At 36.6% G+C, this 23,301-nt stretch overlaps 1 long non-coding RNA gene across 1 annotated transcript in view; it reads right to left on the bottom strand.

The window, feature by feature from the left end:
* Positions 1 to 4,079: 4,079 nt before the first annotated feature.
* Positions 4,080 to 23,301, bottom strand: part of LOC126823912 (uncharacterized) — a 46,188-nt gene continuing 26,966 nt past the window's right edge. Inside the window, exons 3-4 of the long non-coding RNA XR_007681358.2 lie at positions 11,069 to 11,152; positions 4,080 to 4,189 (exon numbers count right to left, since the gene is read on the bottom strand). This is a non-coding gene — a long non-coding RNA (uncharacterized LOC126823912). The remainder of the gene's footprint in view (positions 4,190 to 11,068; positions 11,153 to 23,301) is intronic.

The following is a 23,301-nucleotide window of genomic DNA, read 5'->3' as shown; positions in this document are numbered from 1 at the left end:
TACCTCTTTATTCATGGCTGCATGTACTAAAAAATTCTGTCCTTGAGTAATGCTGCAATAATCGAACCCTTTAACCTACTGATATTAAAGTGGGATATCCTTAAATTGATTCAGGCTGATTGATCTCCAGATGGATGAATGTAGTGTGTCTATTACATGTATAGCAATTCTCTCTTTTGCCTATTTGCCCTCGTTTGCAATTTTTGTTGACTTTTTGGTCTAGAATCGAAGATGAATGTTTGAATTTAATATTTTCTGCCAGGTTTTTGTGAATAGTCTTGATTTTGATGTTAATGATCAGGAAATATTAAGTCAAAGCAAAGAGATTTTATTCACCAGGCTAGCAAAAAATCGAGATGATTGTGACACAGGGTATTTGTGGATATAAAAATTAAGATCATGAGAATGTGCAAAAAAATATTGTAGGCCAAGAAATGACATAAGTTTAATATTGAAGTCAATGTAGAGTGAGCGTATTACCAGTATCAACCCAGCTTGAATAAGTCTGGTTGTCTCCCTTAGATATTATACCTATCTCATACGTGTGTTGCCCTGACTATTTTATTAGTTGAAAATATATTTAGGTTTTTCTCACAGACAGGGTTCGGTTATGTTTTGCTTGTTGTGTACACCATTCAAAACGGTGGATGTATGCACAATAATTACACCATCAATTCTTGGACACTGAGATAGTTTTGGATGGCTACAGACCGACCGTGATACAGGTCAATGATATAGAGTTGTATGTGCCACTGTAACATGATGTAAGTATTCCCACTTACACTTCAAGAGAGAAATGGGGTTTAACATCCATTCAACACATAATCAGTTTGGGACTAACGCATGATACATGCGTGTAGGGGTCTATCAGTGGAAATGAAATGAAATGAGGTTGAACGTCCTACTCCGACCTGGGCTAATGAAGATGGGCATACGCCATACAGTGTGACTTATATCGAATTCCAACTGTCAAGGGATATTTTAAGTGCACGCCATGTGTACACAGGATCTTGCCAGGCCCTCCGTCTTGCATCACTGACAAGGGGCAACCACCCCGGAAAATCTTTATGAACTTTCTCGGCCAATGGAGGGATCGAACACCCGACCTCAAGGCTAGCGAGCCAGCGTCTTACCCGCTTAGCCACCGTGACCCCGCTCCCCCTCCTTTAGCAATGGAAGCAAATAGTACTAGGTAGACAGATAGAGGTGATAACGTTATACGACTAGAATTAAATATGGATTATAAAATGACTTAATACCAACATATATTTGGCATGTAATAATTTATTCAATAATAAATTTTTATATGCGTAAAATTATTTTACAAGAAACATATTCAGAACATATGTTGCGCATTGAAATACTGAAGGCCTCTTCATGCAAATAAAATAAAAGGAACAATTATTTCCATTAAAATCCACAAATCAATATATAAAGATAAAAACGCGTAGAATAGTTGATAAACTTCAGTCTGTTAAATTCACATCTTCTTGGATCTACATCTTCAGTTAGCTATAGTTTTCTATTTACAAATTAAGCTTTAGTGAAGTATATTTTCGCTGTCACATCCCCAGTTGTAAATGTCTGTTAGTACAATAAATAGAAAAACAGCATAGAATAAGACAAAGTATTATTACATAACAATATACTGTCAGCCATATTATACAAATACTAAGCTACCATTTCACACATGCAGCATGTCATATTTTGGAGTTCTATGAGAAAAAAAAAATCGAATCAGCATCACGTATTAGCTTAGATTATATAAACCGGTAGAGTATTCCAAAATCCCAGAAAAAAAATTCTAAAGTTTGAAATTAAAAGTTATTAAAATGCCGATCAGCTGCTAGGACGTCTGTGCTAGCGTTCAAAATCATTCTCAACAAATCCGACAATGTCAGTTATAAGAAGAATCAATTGTGAAGGTAAACATAACTCCGCAAAACGTGTTCAGTATTTACGATCCGAAAATTTTGAAAATAGATCGAGTTCTCTCTTAATAATCCCATTGAACAATGCTAACTAAAGTTCTTCCTTCCGTCGTCACAAGAATTATGGACAGAAAACCGGACGATTTTGACGACACTAAGCTACGTCCATATTCAATTTTCATTTTTCGGGAATTTGTGAAATATACGACTGGATATGAAAGCGGGGGTGATCATTTTCTCATACATTTCCAGGAATGAACATTTATTGCCCATTGTTTTGTCAGCATTTGGTAATAAACCCCCCAAATTTCACATTGTGTGTATCATATCCCAATTAAATAGATATATACGTGCATTAGAATAGCTGCATGCAATAAGGAATCTATAATATTATTATATCGGCCAATTTCATGATTGTATAACATACTTTAAAAATAAAACATTCTTTGGATAAGCTACAAGACTAACAAAAGCCGACAGCACAGACAATACCTACAACAGAAATGACTAGATTAATTTGGCAGGGGTTATTATATAAGGACGAAGTTATTAGAAATAATATTAGGAGATTCGCGTTAAAGTAAATGTAACTGTTTCACCGGCACCCGTCATTTTCTGTAATAAAATATAAAGACAGTATTAAGTTTATTATTTGCCGATAAACAGAAGCAATCATATTTCCGAATATTGTTTTTCTAAGAACAATTAACAATGGTATCTTAAGTTTAACGTCCACTCAACACAAATTAGGTCATGTCGGGACTACCGTGCAAAATCTCTAATCAATTATTCGCTTACGCCCAGTGAGAGAAAACGGCGAAACCCCCAGACAACTCACGAGATAAGGCATCGACCCTACCCGTCACGTACAAGCATGGGATCGAAACCACAACACTTGTTTCAGTGACTCTAGAGAGTGGACGAACAGTCAATATTGGTGTCTAAAACGACCCCAATGTATTCAAAAGGCAATTATGAAATATAATTGAGTTCACGTACTGAAACTAATTTTCCACCAATAACCTGACGTTCTATTTGAATATCAAAACCTTTCCAGTTATATTTCTCTACCATGGCGTCCCCATTTAAAGTAATCATAGACTGAAAAATATAAACAAATTAAACGCATTAATTATTATTATTATTCATTATAACCGTCAAATAGTTAGTCATTTTAAAACAACAATATATTGAAATCCAAATACTTTTATAATTCTGTTTGTGTAACATAACTCTTAGTATAACGGCAATGATATTACATCAGAAAATCGAAACTTTTTCAAGTTAAATAAAATGTGACGGGGGTTTCTGCGCCAGCCGGGCTAAGACTGGCATACGCCATGCAGTGTGCTACAAGGGAGATTATGCCCTGACAGCGGCAAAAGGAATAGGGATAGCAATAGGAAACTAAACGGTCGAACTTACTTATTAAAAAAAAACCTTTATAATAATCAGTATTTACTATAATGATGCTTTATTTACTTCGTATTTGGTGCAGTATACTTTTATTGATGTAATTGACAGTTAATGATTGTTGCGTTATTATGGATGGATAAGCTCTATATACTTTTCACTCGTCCTATTCTATAACAGTCGATAATTGATTCACTAAGTTTCTTCGTTTTTTTTTTCTTTGCCTCGGGTGATACCCTATACTCATTTATTAGGTTACTCCTGCACATATAACCTATTTTATAACAATCGATAACTGATATTCCGTTTCTTCTTCTCCAGTGATACCTCATCGGTCACGTACCTATTTGGTTCCCCCCACATAATCGATTTATTCGATTTCTTCTTTTCTCGTTGTCTTTGAGTAATATTGATCTAGTGGTCTGTATTTTTATTGTATATAGGAGCCGCGGTGGCTCAGCTCTTAAGGCGCTGGCTCACTAAAAGTTACGGGGTTCGATCATGATGTTTACCGGTATAAAGTTCCTCGGGATTTTCCAGCATGGTATTTTCTTGTCAGTAGTGCAACACGGAGCACATGTCGTGTCTAGTCGTTCGGATAGGACATAAGTCCGTGCACGTAAAATAACCCTTGACAGTATGACCTAATAACGTGTTCGTTTTATAACTTACCTTTACCATATCACCAGTTAATGTTGTATTATCAAATTCTACACCCAGTTTAAATTTAACGTCTTTTACTTTATCACCAATACATGTTTTAATTGACCACTGATCGCCATCTTGACCGAGTTCAACTTCTGGTTTACCAGATTTAGCCATTTCTCTCATATTTTCTGGGATTCCTATAAATATGTAAGAATAAAATTGTTTTGTTGTTGGGTTTTTTTTTTTTAGTTTTTTTTTTCATTTTGACAAAATATGATTTTCGACCCCAGTGCTAGAGGAGAAAGTACATACTCCTACCTGTGATGTAGAACTAAGGTATTGGCAAGGAACAGTTTCAAGTCCTTCGGAAGTCATGAAAAACCGAGGTACCGTTCACACGTTGGCGAGCACGCAAAACGAACAAATGACAGAATTCGAATTATGGGTATTCCCGCCCCCGCCCCCCCCCCCCCACCCCAGCATATTTGCTCAGTTGGTGGAGAAAATGTAGGACGTTATACCATATTTCATTTGCAAAATCTACTATTCTAATGGCATCTGCTACGTGCCTACATTTTGCCAGGGCAAAGACATAGTCGCAGGAACTGGTGTCGAATACCATATCCTGATCATCTATGAATGCAGAATGTATACAGTGACGTATACATACCAAAATGTGAAACAAGTTTGGGGAATTTTTAAGGGTACAACCATATTCACAAGACATGGGTTTAACGACATCTTTTGTGCTCTGATAAAGACGTGATTATGCCATGCATGCGTCCGTCTCTTGTCAATGCTGCACATGGTGTCGACAGTTGTTTTTTGTTTTTTTTAGGAACTTTCTCGGGACCACAAGCCTAGCTAGAGCCAGAGCTTTACTCGATGAACCACCGAGGCTCACCGATTAAGGTGTCAGTTATATTATACCAATTAATCACATTAGAGATTGTACATGTCAAAACTAATAATAAGCTTATAAAACATGGTTCAAATTGATTTTCTATATGCTACAACAGTATTATGTACTTATTCAAATTTATCCTAAAGAAATGTTCAGGTGTAATATGTAGGACTGTTATTTCAATGAGAAACCATGGCTGAGCTCAGCTCAATAGACATTATTGACTTTTAGGAAATATAATATTTACTTTAGTTTACATGACAGACCCTAATGGATTGAACAAAAATTATATTTGAATAAATATTTCCTAAGGTATAGCACATTATTGAAAGTATATAATCGCTTTCAGGTCTCTTTGTCTGTTGCTTTTGGTATCAATTATAGTGCGGTCCTCCTGTACTTATTATTATAGACACCGTTGGACATAGTCTGCAGTTTAATTGCCCCTAAGCACCGATAAGGAATCATAAATCGTTTTGCATTTTCCTGTGTTTTGACGACAGCCTAAGCTACATTATTTACATAACAGATCTTGCCCTCAGATAATACACCAAGAGATATGTTTTTTTTTAAACTTTTCATTCTTCTTATTTAAATATTTGCAAAACCTTCAATATGTCACTATTCTCATACATTAGTTAACTCTACGGCATAAAGTAGGGTATACTTATTTAGAGGGTTCAAACAGCAAACAAGCTTAACAGAACTTTTGTAATTAATAATACATTACGCAAGAGCTAAATCTACCTATTGCATTTCTTTTTTCTGTTATATACATTATTATTGAGACATTTATTCACATAATCAACTTTACACCCTCGGGTGACCGAGATATTGAATGGATAAGAAATTTTGCGCCATTTAGTAATTTAAGGCTTCATTTATTATCGTAGCAATGGTACTTGACAATGGATACTATATACACTACATATTGGTTGCCAGGCAACGAAACATACGCCCACAGCAGCTAAATCGTCCTGGCAGTCGCTAATAAAACATTTATAATACAGAAAATCATTAGAATTTGCTTGGCCCATGCTAACGTTTAGTATACAAAGCAATTAATATCATGAATTTAGCCGTTGAAGTTATTAAAAATCATTGAAAATGAATAAACTTGTTCGTCTTAAGACCTTAAACTCTGTGTATTAATCAAAAGTCAATCAAAACGATTATATCAAGGGCCATAACTCTGGCAGTAATTATCGGAAATCGGTGAACACCAATATATTTCTTCGTCTCATGGCCTTAAATACTGTGTATAAATCTAAAGTCAATCGGCTATTAACTTTAGTCTCTAGAGCGTCCGCAACATTTTTCAAAGCGATCAAGGGCCATAACTCTGGCAGTCATTATCGGAATCGGTGAAAATCAATAGGCTTCTTCGTCTCATAACCTTAAACACTGTGTATTAATTTAAAGTCACTCGGATATCAACTTTTGCGAACGGAGGGACGTGGGCGACGACAATATACGACCACATTTCAATGTGGGCGTATAAAAACGACAAACACTCATAACTTGGCTCAGAAAAAGTAATTTGACTGACATTTTCAATTTATTCCTTTTGCATTACCTTTTTCTGAACTATTATAACACGAAAGGTCAGATCTTTATCTAAATCTTACATAATTCCTTTTTAAGGTTTGTTACTTGAATCTTTGGTTGCTCTAAACATAAGAGTCTAAAGGCTAACATATACTAACGATTATTTATCGTCAATTATGTCGATTTTTCCTCGCAGCATAAAGCACCCCTTTGCTGCTATAATTGTGTCTGATATCAAACATATTCAATAGCAGTAGACCTGTACTTACATTTTCATAAGTATAAGACACTTTTTATAAAAAAATAAATTGTTGCATTTTGTTTTTTAATTATAATTGAGATGAAATTTGACCAGTTTCCCAATAGTGTAAAAATAAAAGCTGATGATAAGATTATGTAATATAATTCAAACGTTACACGTTATACCATTACACAGGTATTTAAGGGATTGGTTCTGATACGAGGGAGGAAAACAGGGCAATACTGGAATCTGCACTGCATGCCAAAGACACCAAAGATAAACACCACATAATGCACAATTTGCCAACAATAAATCAAAATCAACCCAAAGCTTGTTTACCTACGCGAAGTTCCCGTGTCCAAAATTAATAAGGACAAAAGCCCACTTGTAGCAAATGGCATAGAAATGGGCCGAGTATTTAAATTTCATTTTAATTGTGACTTTGATAAGAGGGCAGTAAAATGTATCTATTGATGAATCAGACAGTAAAATGTATCAGTGGATTGATGCACTAAACAAAAATTTGTAAAGAAAAAAAAGAAAAAAAAAAGGAAGAATCACTTCTGCATGCGGCCCTGACAAAAATTAAAGTCTACTTGCTAAAGTAACTAGATAAAATACAACACTGTATAGTAAATCTCGAGTGAAAATATTTTTGCCCGCATCTCTATATTGTGTAGACTGTGTAAACCCCATTCGTTCTTGGAGTTTAAAGTAGCCAAGTCTCTAACTCAATATCATTCAAAACCTTCGAAGATGAAAACACGAATTATTTGTCAATTTATATCAACATTGGTGTTGTGATCTTACCGGGAAAAGATGGACTTCTGATATCCAATAATTAAGGCAAAATAAACATTTAACAATTGGTACACGAATCGTGTACCATAATGCGTTTCAGCGCAACGAGCGACTCGGAAGAACGAGGTTAGGCATATTCCAGAAGTCATGTCAAACGGTGGCCCCATAGACTTATCTGGAGAGCATGCGCAATAAATACTATTGGTGTAGACAGGAATAACCAGACGCTAGAGATTGCCATTCGATTGAGACTTCTGGCGTATTTCGCCGAACATAACGGCTTTGAAATTAGAGTAAAAAAGGAAACGATTGAATGTAAATCAGTTTATTTACATTCATATTACATTATTATATACGTTGCGACCCATTTGTGTCAATTTGTAGGTCCCAAATATTAGCGATTTAATTAGCTCCTTTAACATCCGCTTCCACCGAGGGTGATAATGCAGACAAACTACTAATTTTATAATCTGTGCAACATAGTTACGACCTTTACGCTGGAACCATTGCAAAGCACATCAGCTATACAAACTACCTATCGGCATAAATGTTTGGTATGTCTGTAGTGGTATTTCTAACAGGTCTTTCAGAGGTCAACCCAATTAATTTGTCATCATCAGTTAAACTGATAGAGATGTCTTTTGTCATTTTCACATCGTCAAGGCTAGCACTGGCGTGTTGTATATAGTCATGATTACATTAACATTGCTATTCGTGGAGCTGTTTTAATTCAAGCGCATCTATATAGACATTTTAGAATAATATGTATTTTGTTTTAGATTTACGAAACAAGCACAGCTGGAACATATAAAGTGCCAAAATGTTTAAGTTAACAATAATGAAATAAACATGTTTTGATGTTATACTGTAGAATTTGTTCAATTGGAGTAAGTTTTTCTAGGGCAGTGCGGTTCTATGGTTTTATAAAGGTGAAATCTACCATGACAGTGTGACTTTACTGATTAATACGAGTGAAATTGGCCAAAGCAGCATTGTTCGACGATTTAATACAATGTCATAAATTGTATTGACCTGCTCAATGTGTACCAGCGCGTACGTGACACAGGCTATCTATTACCTTAGCGAAATATCTGGAGATGCCATCGAAAGTCGTTCTATTGATGAGTACCGTGGTCAAATTTTGAAAAATGCCATATGTGACAGATCATCAAAAAGATATCAGTATCTGTCTCCTTAGTTTATCAAACTTTAACAGCCTGTCCTTGAATAGTTCACATTTACATTATCATTAATTTAAATTTATCAGTATGACTAATTTTGTCGAATTTATATCACGATAACCTACTGTACAAACCATACTGCACACAGAGAACTATCTACTTTGAGAATAGATCTTTGCACCTTTCTTACACACAGAGACTAATTAAACATTTTCAATTTCATTAGATTGAAGCAGAATAAATATTTCTTATAATTGTCGAATTTAACATGTAGTGTTTTCGACTAAACTCGATGTAGTAAATAAACTGTCGGTCAACCAGGGTTAGGTCTAAATATAAGGCCCCTGTTTACCTCTCGTGACCATGACGAAATCTGCAGGTGGCCTTGATATTTAGATCTGTACTTGGAGAAAGAATGTGTAACTTTCGTATGTGAACAAACTAGCCGCCACAATTAATCTACAGTTGTTGTTTTGTTTTTTTGGAGGGGGGGGGGGGTGAGAAAAAGACATAGCAAATAGTAAGCAGCAAATATATGTTGCATTAGCCTAACATGAAGTTTATCGCCCAATATTTATAATTCGCCAGGTACATCACATAAATTTTATTAACTTATCAACGCCATCTGTATACATATGTATAGACGTGCTTCAATTGTCAGCGATATAATCTGTATCGTAAGCATATCCTCTGAGAAGAAGGGTGATAAAATCTGACATCTACAACAAATATTTACATGAACATCGAAACGTATAATCACGAAGTTGACTGGTTTACCCATTAGCTTGAGATCTCGTTTAACATGCACCTTACATCTGCTTCATTATGTTTATGTCAAATATTCCCTACTTGAAACTGATCACAATCAGAAAGAAATGAAGTCCTGTACTTCATGCATGTCTTTAGATGCAAATAAGACAGTCGCTATTGTGGGAAACAGTAAGACCACCGCTTTAGGGATGTGTGAAAAACTGCCGGATGTTAAAACCAGACAGGCTTTTAAGCTTTAGTGGAATTGGGTCGTGACCTTGGTGCTGCCTTTCGAAGCAGATTGCATTTCATATTGACGTTCTCGTAGCAGTTATCCCATCCCAGTTGGTCAGAATTCCGGCCTATTTTGCTGAAGATCCCTGAATCGTATAACAATAAAGCAAAAGAAGAAAGAAAGGTATAAAATGAAATATATTTTATAATTGTGCCGAATTATTATAACAAGCACAATTTTAATGTTTTCACTGACATTCGAACAGAATTATAAATCTGAAATGTTTTGTAAAAAGAAATAATGGCTATGTGAACTCCTCCATTCAGACGTCTTTGAAAAAAGTAAGCACATTATCTACTTTCGTGATGTAACCATACATTTAGCAAAGCAAATCTTAACCTGCAGGAGCTAACTCTATTTAGACTACACCATTCAAACTAAAATAGGAAGCTATAAATACGAGGTAGAATCATTGTTTATAGACACTGTAATAAATTGTGTATCAGACAAGCCCAGACAGATAATACCAAATACATATACTTTCACTTTTAGCAAGAAAATAAACGTACCCGTAATTAATTATATAAAAACAATCAAAAACAGATCTACTTAGTATGTTGCACTAGAATTCGTTAAACTTTAAACTTCTAAAACATTGGTACGACCCCGCCGTCAGTTATCTCAGCTAGGGGCGTTGGGGGGGGGGGGGACCGGATGGTTAGCACATGCCCGCTGTATCCTGAGGTCTGTCACTGAGTCAACTGGCGTACTGGTTTCGATTTACCGGATGTACGTGACAAGGAGTGTGGTCGCCTGTCCAACCTCGTGGGTTTTCTCCGGGTCCCCCGGTTTCCCTCCACTGCTAAAGACCCCTACGCGCAAGCGAATTATTGAAATAAAATTTCGAACCATGTGTTAGTCCCAACATGACCTAGTTTGTGTCGAGTCAAATCGAGAATTTTTGCCAACCTGTGTCACAGTGAATAATTTAGACTAACTTGAAACTGATAGGATATGTACCTTTAACAGGGGCATTTTTTTTTTTATTAAAACTAGACACAGAATCTGTTTGGGTGTATTTGGGTGTTCCTCCTACTCCTTTTAATATGAATTATAACATTTTACTGATTTTGTGACCCCTATCGGGGTTAAAGTTTCCCCGATGAGAATCGGGATTTCGCTGATTATTTATAATCATAGGTGTCCGTTGGACTTTCAAAGGGTGAGGCCTTTTTTAAGACCATTATGCGCAAAAGTGGAAATATTGCAAAGCTTTGCGACTATGTAAGGTCAAAATACAAAAGTAACAACTTGAACTGGGAATGCAGGGCATATAGTAACATAATTTCACGTTTGTTTAATAAAAATATTATTTAGATATAGTTTATAGTTCTATTTGACATTAAACTAACTTACCCAATTTTTGCATAAATCCATCCAAATTATCGGCCGATTCAAACTTCCACTTTCCTACTAAGGCAGCCATTCTTACTCCTGGTTCTGTCAAAGAGTAAACAGAAAAGTAATTTATCGTCTGCGAATGCTTGCACGCTATCAACTGCAGAGTGGTAAGCGCGGTTGTTATATAGCTATTTATGTACATAATAATCACGTGGTGAACATGATAATGTATGTGTACATATAATGTATTAAGTTATGATCTATAGTAACACGTCTAATAATTGCCCCAGATTTGCTATTATATCATAGGAAAAGACCGCAAGACTGATGTGCAATTCCTTTCAATCACACGAACATCAATTGGCGTAAAGTCAAAAGTTTATTGAATTAAAAATAAAAATAAAAACCTGTCCAGAAAAAGAAAGAATGATTGTGGAATTATCTATGTAGATACATTTGTCGTAAACAATACTAATTAAGCTCAATCTTAGAATAGCACATCCTTACACTCTATAAGCTGCGTGTTTAAAAATCTGGGATGCACGGTTAATGAAATTTATTTAGATTCAGAAATGAAAATTGAATGAAATGGGGTTATAACGTTCTACTTTTCCGCACCAACCCCGATAATGAACACGAGCTTACGCCATACCGTGTGTTATGGCGAAATCTTTCCCAGGCAGCAACGTTTCCGCCCTTTACTTACTAATACCAAATGGAATTCAAATTGGACCCCCCCCCCTCCCCCAAACCCGCGAGTAGCTTTCTTAGGGGTTTGAACACAGGATCCAGTGCACCCACTCATTTTCGGTTTAAAAACCAAAAGAGTAATTATTTTTATAATTTCAAAAATTAATTAAAGGCTCAATACCACTCTTGTTGTAACTGAATAATATGTCCCAATCTTTATTCTGGTCAACAAATTGTACTATTTTACAATATTCCAATTAATTGATGATACAAATTTCATCTTAGCACACCTAATTTTAAAAATTGGAAAAATTCAACTAAATGATTTGAAAAGCCTAACGTAAAGCTTTTCAAATGTGACTTGGATTTAAAAATATTTTCGAACCCTCTGGACAAGTAAAATAGGATTTAATGGATAATAACACAACATGTAGGGTACTTAAACATCTAATACTTAGAATAAGGCTATTATTTATTTTCTGGAGCTGTCAAGCCAGCAAGATTGTTATTCTGCCTTTAACTAATAAATAGACATTTGAGACAAGGGCTGGATAAAGCATTAAGCAAAATAAGTATATGCTCAGGGCATTATGGGAAGGAGGTTCACCACAGAATTTCTGCTTTATTAGAACCCCATGACGAATTCAAAATATTTCATTTAAAAATTAAGAACTTTTAATTAGCTTTTCATTGTCTTTTTTTATTTTTTGGTTGTCTTTTCTTACTGTTACCCTCTTAATAAAACATCAGAAAATCTCTAACCACGTGGTTGACGGATTGTTTATGGTCACGTGGTTGACGGATTGTTTATGGTTTACTTTTGTTTACATTTTGAATTGAATATGGAAGCACCAAAATCTTCTAAGTGCAGGGCTGCTATAGGTTTTAATCCGGCCCTGGGTGAGACGATAATTAAAAACGTGCCATTGAACACCAATTCAGTTGCCATGCAAGTACCTGTTTATTGTATGATGCAAACATCTTATAAGCCCTTGTCTTGAAGTTGAAATCACAATACTTTAAAATGTCAACTGCTTGACAACGATTTGTTAAAACAGGTCTACATAAACATTTCACAATTTATTCAATCCAAGCAGCACCGGATGACTTTACGGTACAAAATAAAACGATTTATTACAAGCGTTAATTCTATTTGTTAGACTTATCGATGTAGTCAGGGTTAAATTCTATTTTTTAAATTTATCGATGTAGTCAGGGTTAATATCAATTGAAAATACTTTTCCTACGTTTCTTGTTTATTTGAACCAAACATGTGCAGATAGTTATATATATATAAGTAGACTTCCCAGAAGTCATTGTCCTTATTCTATAGATTAGTTCAAGAAATACGATGGCGTTTCGCTATTAATGTTCACTTTCATTCCGGATGCCGAAAAGTAATACAGATATCCGCTTAACCCCGATCGTTACGTTAAATAATGATCGAAAGAATTGGAGAAACGGACGAAACGGTACTTTTTTATATTCCAAGGCCTATACTTATTTTGCTATGGATTTCGTCATTACATCCGATTTTATTTCAAGCATACATGTATACAATTAATATTATCATCAGCCTAACGATTATTTGAAAATAATTGGAGTTGACATAAGTCAAATATATGTAGGGCGCCACACGCCCACAAATGATCTGGTATGTTGTAGGTGAAATAGATGTTATTATTTTTATAAACAGTTAAATCGAGTCCCCGAGTTATGAACAACTTTTAAATTGATGACTCAGATCTAGTAAAGGTGGCTCACAAAAAAGAATAAAATGCTGAATCCAAAGAAATATAAACTAATAGTACAAGCGCTAATGCCAAAATAATATGGCCACCAGTTATATTGCACTGAAATCTGTACGACTACGCCCTGAAAATGAGGTTCATAATATGGTCATCGGTTACTTGGCTGAAACTTAACAGAAACAAAGATCCATATTTGGAAAATATAATTTTCAAAAATCTAACCAAATGTTTGCCCCCCCCCCTCACCCCCAAGTCAGATCGCTCTAAAGCCTGCCCGGCCACGCCCTAAAAATTGGGCTAATAATATGGCCATCAGTTACATGGCTGAAACGTAACAGAAACAAAGATCTATACTATATTTTCAAAAGTTGGGGGGCTTTCCCCAAGCCAGATGGCCCTAAAGTATTTCCGACCACGCCCTAAAAATGGGGACTTTTGTTGGACACCAGATACATGACTGAGCAGCTTTTGACCTATGACGTCAGAAATTGATTAACCAATCAGAATTGATGTTTCTAGTGAATTACCCACAGTTCCGTGCACCACACGCCAAAAGCTTGCTGTGACAGATCGTTTCATTGCCTAAACCATCACATCATCCAGAACACGTCAATGATAAGAACTCTTCGAAATCCTAGTGTAGTAAAGTAAAACGAAATTTTGAACTATAATAAAACGAAATGAAATAGAATCTGTGTTTTAATCAGATTGAATCACAACAAGGCCATTTCGGAATATCTGTTGCTTTGGTACTGTCTGTAATGGTATTGCTGATGATGATTAGGTTCATAATTTTGGTTGTTGATGCTGCAATGCCCGTTTCTGACTTCTTCTTGCTGGTAACGACTGCTTCGATGGTTATTATGTTGACGATTCCTTACTTTTACATGTGGGTATAGCAATGGTTTACGTTGATTATTATGCCGATGCCATGTCTCGACTGCGTACGCTTATACGATGGTTTCAAGTGGTTATTCTGCTGATAATATGCTACTGATACATCTAGTCAGGGGCGCCGGAACCCGGGTATCAGGGTATACAAATGGTACCCTGCCCTTTTCTGTAGTATACATGTATACCCATGCCCTAATGATGAAAGTTTTCAACCTTTTTAGTAGTCTATTCGTTTGTGAATAATCAGGCTTTTGTGTCTTTCATTATCATGTATTTTAAAGGGTTTTATATTGGAATTTGGAATGTCGCTTTACTGTATTAATGTAATGTACCGGTTTGTTATAAATAAATACGCTCAAATAACTTACGTCGTTCGCATTTTGCATTTTTATTCTTTCTTTAGGTAGAGGGAGCATTTAATGCTTCTTCGTCTCATTGACACAAACAATGTATCCATGTGTCTAGTCAATCTGATGATAAATTTAGACTCAAGAGTGTACATGGGATTTTTTTTTAAGTGTTCAAATTCCATAACGTTAGTAAGTATCGGAAATTGTTGAAGAGCAATATGTCGTATAACGAACATAAACAGTCAGATGGTGATTGTGTCCTCTATAGCGCCCACAAGCATCTATGGGCGATATACGAACCGACGGGCGGACAGACAGACATTTTATACGACCAGATTATAAAACTAAAATTGTATGTAGTTGAAACTAGGTAAATGAAATTCAAGTAGGCCTACTTTTATACGACTGTTATATATTTTACTATAGACTTTATTTATCAGATAAATAGATATGAATGGTAAGAACAAAAAATCGTATAATTTCTTTCACTGGGTCGGCGTGAACCTCAGAAGTGCTATAAAGTTTAAGCTGTCTAGCCCGTTGTCTGTGTTTGTATATATAAATCAAAATATGTACTTTTCTTATCACATGGCTTTATAACAAAAAAATAATCATTGAAACTCTCGCATTAAAACAGCACTCGCCTGTTCTGGTAATTGGTCATTCCCGCCCTTTTCAACACATCCAAAGGCACCATTTAAATTCTTTTGGAAATATGGAATGAATATATTATGTTATTTGTATAATGTTTTCGTGCATCAGTCTTTCAAATTAATGCATTTTGAACAGAAACTGTAGCTACACGTAGTTTGAAAGGATGGGATAATTTTACACAAGCATTGAGTTTAAAAAAGGAACACATAGCGATAATAATAATAAAGCAATGTTTTAATATGACATGTACCTACATATAGTTTTTTTTACTGTAAAAGAATGTAATTGAATATATATTAATTAGTTTCTATAATTATCAGACAATTTGTATTTTTTGGTGTTAATAAATATTATCAGCATGGCGAGGTAGATGGAAACCATTAAACTAAATTGGGTAAATAAAGACAGCCATACGCCATGTCGTGTGCTATAAGAGTAATTTTTCACGGACAACGGCTCTACGACATACTTAGAATTCCAACGGTCAAGAGTTGTTTTACATGCACATCAAGGTATACATGGGGCGTCGGGTTTTCTTCCGACCGAACAACTAATCCATTTACTTTGGGAATACAGGAATTCCAAATAAATAATGAAAATACTGCATTAGTAACATAAAAATATGGCATCATTAGTAAACACACGTCATTATAATGACTGTAGTAGTAATAACTTACTACAAAAGATTTTAACAGATAATTGTACCTTAGGCCCTGTATCCATAGGCTGTTCCCTTGTATTCCCTTGTGACCTTGTGACGCGCCACAAGGGCAACGAACCTTTGATTTTAATGTGCCTGTTCCCATAGGTTGTACCCAGGGAACATGTGGCCTCGCGCACGGAACATGTGGTCTTGTGACCGGGAACACAGACAATGAACTTGTCCATTCTTTTGCAGCGTCACAAGAGGGAACACGCCATTACGAGTACGAGTTCTTCATCACCAGTCTGTTTCAAGGTCTGGAAACTTGTGTGAAATTCACCCAGTTCATTGCGAGTTCCAAAAAATGGCTGGACCCAGCACCGTAGGCGTCTTCTGAGATGAGCACCAGCGAGGAAAATAAATGCAATAGCGGCATCCTCCTCATACTTTCGATTTTCAGTAGTTGAGTTCATCGTCGAGCTATCAATAAAACAACTGTTCGCATAATGATAGTTGTCTTGTGTTTATTTGCTTTCTCATCAACGTTCATATGTAAACTTTTACCTATCTTTCCATCGTACATTGCACACGCCACAAGGCAACAGCCTATGGATACGGGCGGGTACAGGGTCAGGTCACAAGGTCACAACGCCACAAGGGAACACGCCACAAGGAAGGGAGCAATCTATGGATACAGGGCCCTAAACAGGAGGTCTCGGATTCGCTATTGGTATTGGCCGAGAGAGTTTCTTGGGATTTTCCGGGCGGGTTTCCCTCCAGAGCTCGCTCAGAAATTGCTAACAATCATTAAAGTATACACAGTTCCTTATATTAACCTAAAAAAAACTACGCTTCCCTAAGCAGGAGGAGGTATAATTCAGGCGACTATGCGCATAATCCCACGGTATCTCATTACTTTATAAACCATTTTTTTGGTACTAATCTAACATAGTTTTAAATAAATTTTTTTTGTTTGAATACTTATTTTAAAATGCTTATTAGACGCCTAGGTAACTACATAGCATGATGATTACAACAGTCTGTTAGAATGACCTTTCCGAAAATTTCCTCAAAATGTTCGCCCCCCTACCGAAAGGTAATGCCCCCCCGCTTAATGGTGTCTAGATACGGGCCCGATAAATAGTGTCTAGAAGTTCAGTTCGGATGGCACGAAAAATCGAGACCTTCATAGCCCAGTTGGTATATAGACAAGTAGGACTATAAACCCCGTTTAGATTCGGTAAATTGTATTGGTGATACCAAAATCGAACCTAGTTACTTGAACAAAGAATGACATGGTGTCTGCGTATAGTATCCATAAAATTACTACTACTCTACTACTACTACACAAAGGATTTTACGCACGCAAACAAGATTCATTAACCTGTATAAGATAGTTATAATAAACCCATTGTTTGTTTTGAAAGTAGGAGAAGGCCCGTTCACACGGGATATCAACGAAAGCTAGAAGACAAATATTGAGTGTTTTTGAACTGGTTTATTTGTCCGACCTTTGTGAAATGGGGTTTAACGTCCAACTGTTCTGCTCCGACTGGGTTAATGAAGACGGGCATACCCCATACAGTGTACTAAGAGGGAAATTTTGCCCGGACAGCAGCACTACTCTTATATCGAATTCCAACTGCCAGGGGATCTTTTACGTGCACGCCAATGTATACGACTAGACAGCTGTCCTTGTCAGGCCCTCTGCCCTGCACAACTGACAAGGGGAAATCATTCCGGAAAATCCCGATGAACACTCTCGGCCAATCCGGGATCGATCACGCGACCTCCAGGCTAGCTAGCAAGCTCTTACCGACTTAGCTACCTTTGTGTTCAGGCGACAATGTTAAGTCAGCTTATCGATCACCGGTGGTTTTGTTTTAACCAGCTTAACTTGAATGTCTGATTGACATATAACTGTATGTAAATCCTACAGCTTGTATAATTAAAGTAACGATGCGTCATTTGTATTTTTCGCTAAAATATCAATTTTCTCACGACTTTCTCCAAGCTAACAATTTTGTTTTCAAGTTGATTATTTAACAACTGATAAAGAAAACAAAATCAAAATTATAACACTAGATAACCTCCCGACTTGGACTCAATCGGACTTAGATAGAGCTATATTATTCTCTTCGCCCAATCATAACAAAATGGCAGCGGACTTATTACATAGTGAGCCGCACAGATCGATGAAATTTCAATTCAACATATCATTTTAAATCTTGATCGGAATTTAAGACCGATATTCCTATTAGAGATTCACCTTTCATTATATTGTAGTTTGCAAGAGGTCCATTTTGTGCTAAGATAACGCCATGTGACTTCAATTTATATAATATACAGAAATGATTAACGATGGGGCTTAATATCTGCTTCAACACGCTGGAATTGCTCTATTATCTGTCTGTGTATCGTCTAACTAACAGGAGCTCACACCTGATTAATTTATAGATTTATATCATATTTATCTGTATTTATTATATAGAGATTTTGGTAGAATCTGTAAGGTGCCAAACTGAAGACTAAACAAGTCTCAAAATATAATTTGAAAATCTTTATCCGCAAACGCTGGGAGTGGGTCGCGAAACATATACATTTAGTGGGTCTAATTAGTTCAAATTTAGTATCAAAATCTCGAAAATCTCTCGGAATGTAGTATCGCACGCAGGCAATGGGTGTTTTATAAATGAAATAGGGCTTAACGTTCCATTGCTCAGTACCGACTGGGTTAATGAAATCGGGCATACGCCATACGGTGTTCAGCGACGGAAATTTTGCCCGAACAGCGGCGGTACGGCCTACTCTTATATCGAATTCCAACTGTAAAAGGTCCTTTTATGTTCACTGACAAGGAGGATTCACGCCAGAAAAATCCCGATGAACTTTCTTGGCCAACACCGGTATCCAGTGCCGGACTGGGCCCACCTGTTCACCTGTCCGTGACAGGTAGACCTAAGCTCATTAAAAAAAAGTGGGCCTAAGCCTATAAAGAAAAAAGAAAAAAGGAGAAAGAAAAAAGAAAAAGAGAAAGAAAGGAGAGGGGGAGGAAAGAAAATAAAGAATGAAGGAAAGGGCAGGACACAGGACAGGAGAAAGAAAAGATAGGAAAAAAATGACTGACAAACATTGCCATCAATCTAAAAGACCTGTAGATTACTTTGGCTATCCTTGAAGCTAAAAAATATAATTTGTTACCTCTTTCGAGAACAATTATCAGTTATCATCACAGAAGTAAACAAATATCATCATAAGCTCGTGAGGTTCATGAGCTTATGATGGTGTTCGTTTACTTCTGCGAGTTCGAAGATTCTCACTATATTCTATAAGGTGCGTCAACAGAACTGTCAAATACGTGTACTGTATGTATATTATAATTTGCATTATTTTCATCACGGAGAATAAAAGTTTTTTGTTTTTGACACTGAAGAGAATTTTCAAATTCAATTAATGATAGTGCTCTTGGGTCATTCTGTTATCTAACTGTATCAGAAATCAAAAATTGCCTTCTGCTTTGGTCTGAAATGCTTGGAAAATGGGTTTGCGGTTGTCAATTTTCAAAATTGTCCGGGGGGGGGGGCAACCCCCCTCGGATGCTCGCGCGCCTTTGTCGCGCTCCTTTGTCGCGCTCGTGACCCTTCGGCGCGTACTTGTATGGGCCTTGGTCAATGACCTGACAGTCCGGCACTGCCGGTATCGAACACACGACTTCAGAAATCAGAAATCAAAAATTGCCTTCTGCTTTGGTCTGAAATGCTTGGAAAATGGGTTTGCGGTTGTCAATTTTCAAAATTGTCCGGGGGGGGGGCAACCCCCCTCGGATGCTCGCGCGCCTTTGTCGCGCTCCTTTGTCGCGCTCGTGACCCTTCGGCGCGTACTTGTATGGGCCTTGGTCAATGACCTGACAGTCCGGCACTGCCGGTATCGAACACACGACTTCCATAGCTAACGTCTTACTCACTGGGCCACTGTGGCTCATAAGAGTTTTATGACATTATGGACATCGTGTAATAGCAAACGTAATCTGTTATTGTGTAGTATTAGATGTTACAACCGCTGTTCGCCATTGTAAATCTTTAAAAGGAATATTAGTCTAAAATGTTTCGATTCCGTTTATTATTTACAAAGATCTTCAGCATCTAAGCGCTTCCTAAAGAGTAAAATCTTTTGATGGTCCCCCTTTAATATCCTGATTGATTATCTACCATTGATATTTTGGTTTTGTTTTCTTGATACAAAAATCAGATAGTGATAACACATGCATAATGCTTCTGTCAGAAAACAATCTTTAAGTGGCATTTAGCGATCGGAAACATTAACATATCACAGTTGAAACCTAACCACCCACGCCCCCTTACGCCCGAGCCACTATCAAAACTCACAAAAACCCGATTAAGGCCAGACTATTAGTCTGTTCAAGAGATTCAGTTTTTTATAATGTTGCTAAATACATGTTTAAGCTACTTGCTCCTTTAGGAACTTCCTCTACATCCATTATCAAAGACTCTGGCGCCTTTTGTAACACAATTAGAGACCTAAACCGCCCTGGAAGAATTGTGTCATACGATGTGGTTGACCTGTTTAGCAACGTTCCCCACCAAGAAGCCATTGAAACCCTCCTCACCCGAATAAATGAATTAGAAGTACCCCTAGAAACTCGGTTATCAACCGACAGCAGCCTGGAATTAGTTACTATGTGTATTGATCCTACATTCTTTACCTGGGGTGACGGCATATATAAGCAAGTCAACGGCTTGCCTATGGGCAGTCCCTCATCACCCTCAATCTCTGAAATTGTCGTGACAGAATTTGAAAAGTGTGCGCTAAGAACCTCCCCCATTAGGCCTACTCCTATTCTTTGGCTTCGCAAGGTCGCTGATACGTTTGTAGTCCTTGAAGAAAATGATGAACCAATGTCCCTACCTGAACAAACAGCATCCCAGAATTAAATTTACTATCGAAACAGAAAAAGATGAGACCCTACCAATATTAATTACAACTCCAGTCATCCCCACTATATTAAAAGAGCAATTAACATTTGTGAACCCAAATTCCTGCAAGAAGAATTGGACCATTTACGCCATGTGTTTTGTAACTTAAAGTTGCAATTTCATATTTTTAAGTTACATTTTTAAAATTTATTAAAATAAAGCCTTAAAATAGATGGTATCTATAAACAGTCCTACCTTGTTAAAGAATAATCCTATTAATCCTATAATTCACTATTGCCAGTTGAGAAATTGGCAAAAATATCATTTTCGTCGACAAATCCAAACGTTTGAAGTTAGCTACTCCATGGTGGAGAATAGAAAACAAGGGAGGTAATTGGGAGGTAATTGTGTTATTATTTTCGGTGTAAATGAGTTTTAAGTGTGAGAATGACACCTATGATCATATTAAGCAAAAGACATAGAAATACTTATGTTTTGACTTTCTTACTAGTGAATAAGAAGATCAATGAAACGATAAACCACCAGGACAGATCGTCAAAAACCTGACCCCCCCCCCCCATCAGAATAACCCTGCCCTTTCGTGGTAATCTAACATACAAAGTGAGCAATCTACTAAGTTTGACCTCAAGTTTACTAAATGTCATTGTGCTTGATAACGATATGAGGATACTTGTCGAAACGTCGTGCTTTTAGAATAAAACTAGTCCCATAAAAACTGTGTTCTGTTATTCTGTCAGAAAGTTTACTATTAATAATTACGCTACTGCTCCTCCTAAAGCTGATGATAGTTTTGTTGAGTGCAATGAGTTTGTTTATATTTTGTATACCGATGTTGAAATAACTGAATTAGATATAGATCAACTGGTTTATGTCATTACAAGATGTGAAATTAGGTGTTCATGTATGAATTAAACTCTCAAAACGTCAATCATATAAGGCGTATAAAGTTGAATAGTACGTTTAATAGTGAGAATAATTGTATTCCAACCACATGACATTTCATATTTTAGACACAAGTTGAACAAGTACAGGTCGTTAAATCTACTCTCACGATTAGTTTCTACATTTTAACAGCAGGTTGGACACAGTACATCATAAATTCCCCCATTGACTCTAATAAAATAAAACCAAGTACGAACAATCCAAACCATAAGACAGAATTCGAAGTCCTAAAAAACGTTATTGGCAAAATAATGTATACGAGCTAAATAGTGTAATCAGCAAATGGACTGCTCCTCGTGTACAAAATACACGACAAACAGTGGTAACAGGTGTCCGGAAGAGTAAGTATACCCTGCCTGGCGCCACACCCGCCATAGCTGCATCCAAACTATTAGGCGAAATGTCGGTAAAATAGCGTGATTGGCCAATGAACTATCGGTATGCAAAATGCACGCGATGAAATGTATTAACGATGTAGTAGACATTATCAGGGAGATAGTAATAGTATACGTGTCAATTAAATATATCTAGAATAATAGCCGAGAGAGACACGTTATATTTACCAATGAAATCAATATGACGGCCATAAAACTTTTTAAAGGTTTTAATAAGTTTAGTGCGCAAGTAACCTTGTAGTTGAAGCTTAGATGACAAATGCCTCGATCTACTTAAAAAATCAGAATAAAAGGAACAAGCTCTCGCGTAACGAATTAGCTGAGATACAAACACTCCATAAGCTGGTGATATTGGAATGTCACTACTAATAAATGGAAAGTTAACAATCGGAAAGTCAAAGTCATCACGTTTATCCAAGTAGGAAGCGTAATTGTCACAGTCAGTGGTGTTTTTAATTTCGAGCTCATCAGGATATATGAATTCTACATAATCACTAAATTTAGGATTATTAAGTGATAAAACGTCATCGATATATCGATATGTGAAATTAAAAAGTCTGACTGATCGTTTATTAGTTTTTACGAGCGTCTGTATGTAATCGGCTTCGTACGAATAGAGAAACAGATCAGCAAGCAAAGGTGCACAGTTGGTGCCCATGGGGATGCCAACCACTTGCTGATATATTTCCCTTCCAAATTCAACAAAGATGTTATTAATTAAAAAATCCAACATATGAATTATCTTGTTAATTTTCGTCGGCCTCTAACTTTTTCCCATGGTTGGACGCTTTCTACACAGATGGTGCAACATGTAGCAACCCGTTGCTCAAAAGCAGGTATGAGGTTCGCCGTGAATATCATGAGATACACAAACTGGAAATTGCATATTAAACATGCCACCGTCGGCTCTACATTTCAACGTAACCAACCTCTTTAGTGTATCCTTCCGCCTCAAAATCATGAATATTTACCAA

The sequence above is a fragment of the Patella vulgata genome, chromosome 6 (assembly GCF_932274485.2).
Source record: "Patella vulgata chromosome 6, xgPatVulg1.2, whole genome shotgun sequence".
Classification (NCBI taxonomy): domain Eukaryota; kingdom Metazoa; phylum Mollusca; class Gastropoda; family Patellidae; genus Patella; species Patella vulgata.
Note: the sequence above shows the minus strand (reverse complement) of the source record. Positions and strands in the feature narration are given on the sequence as shown.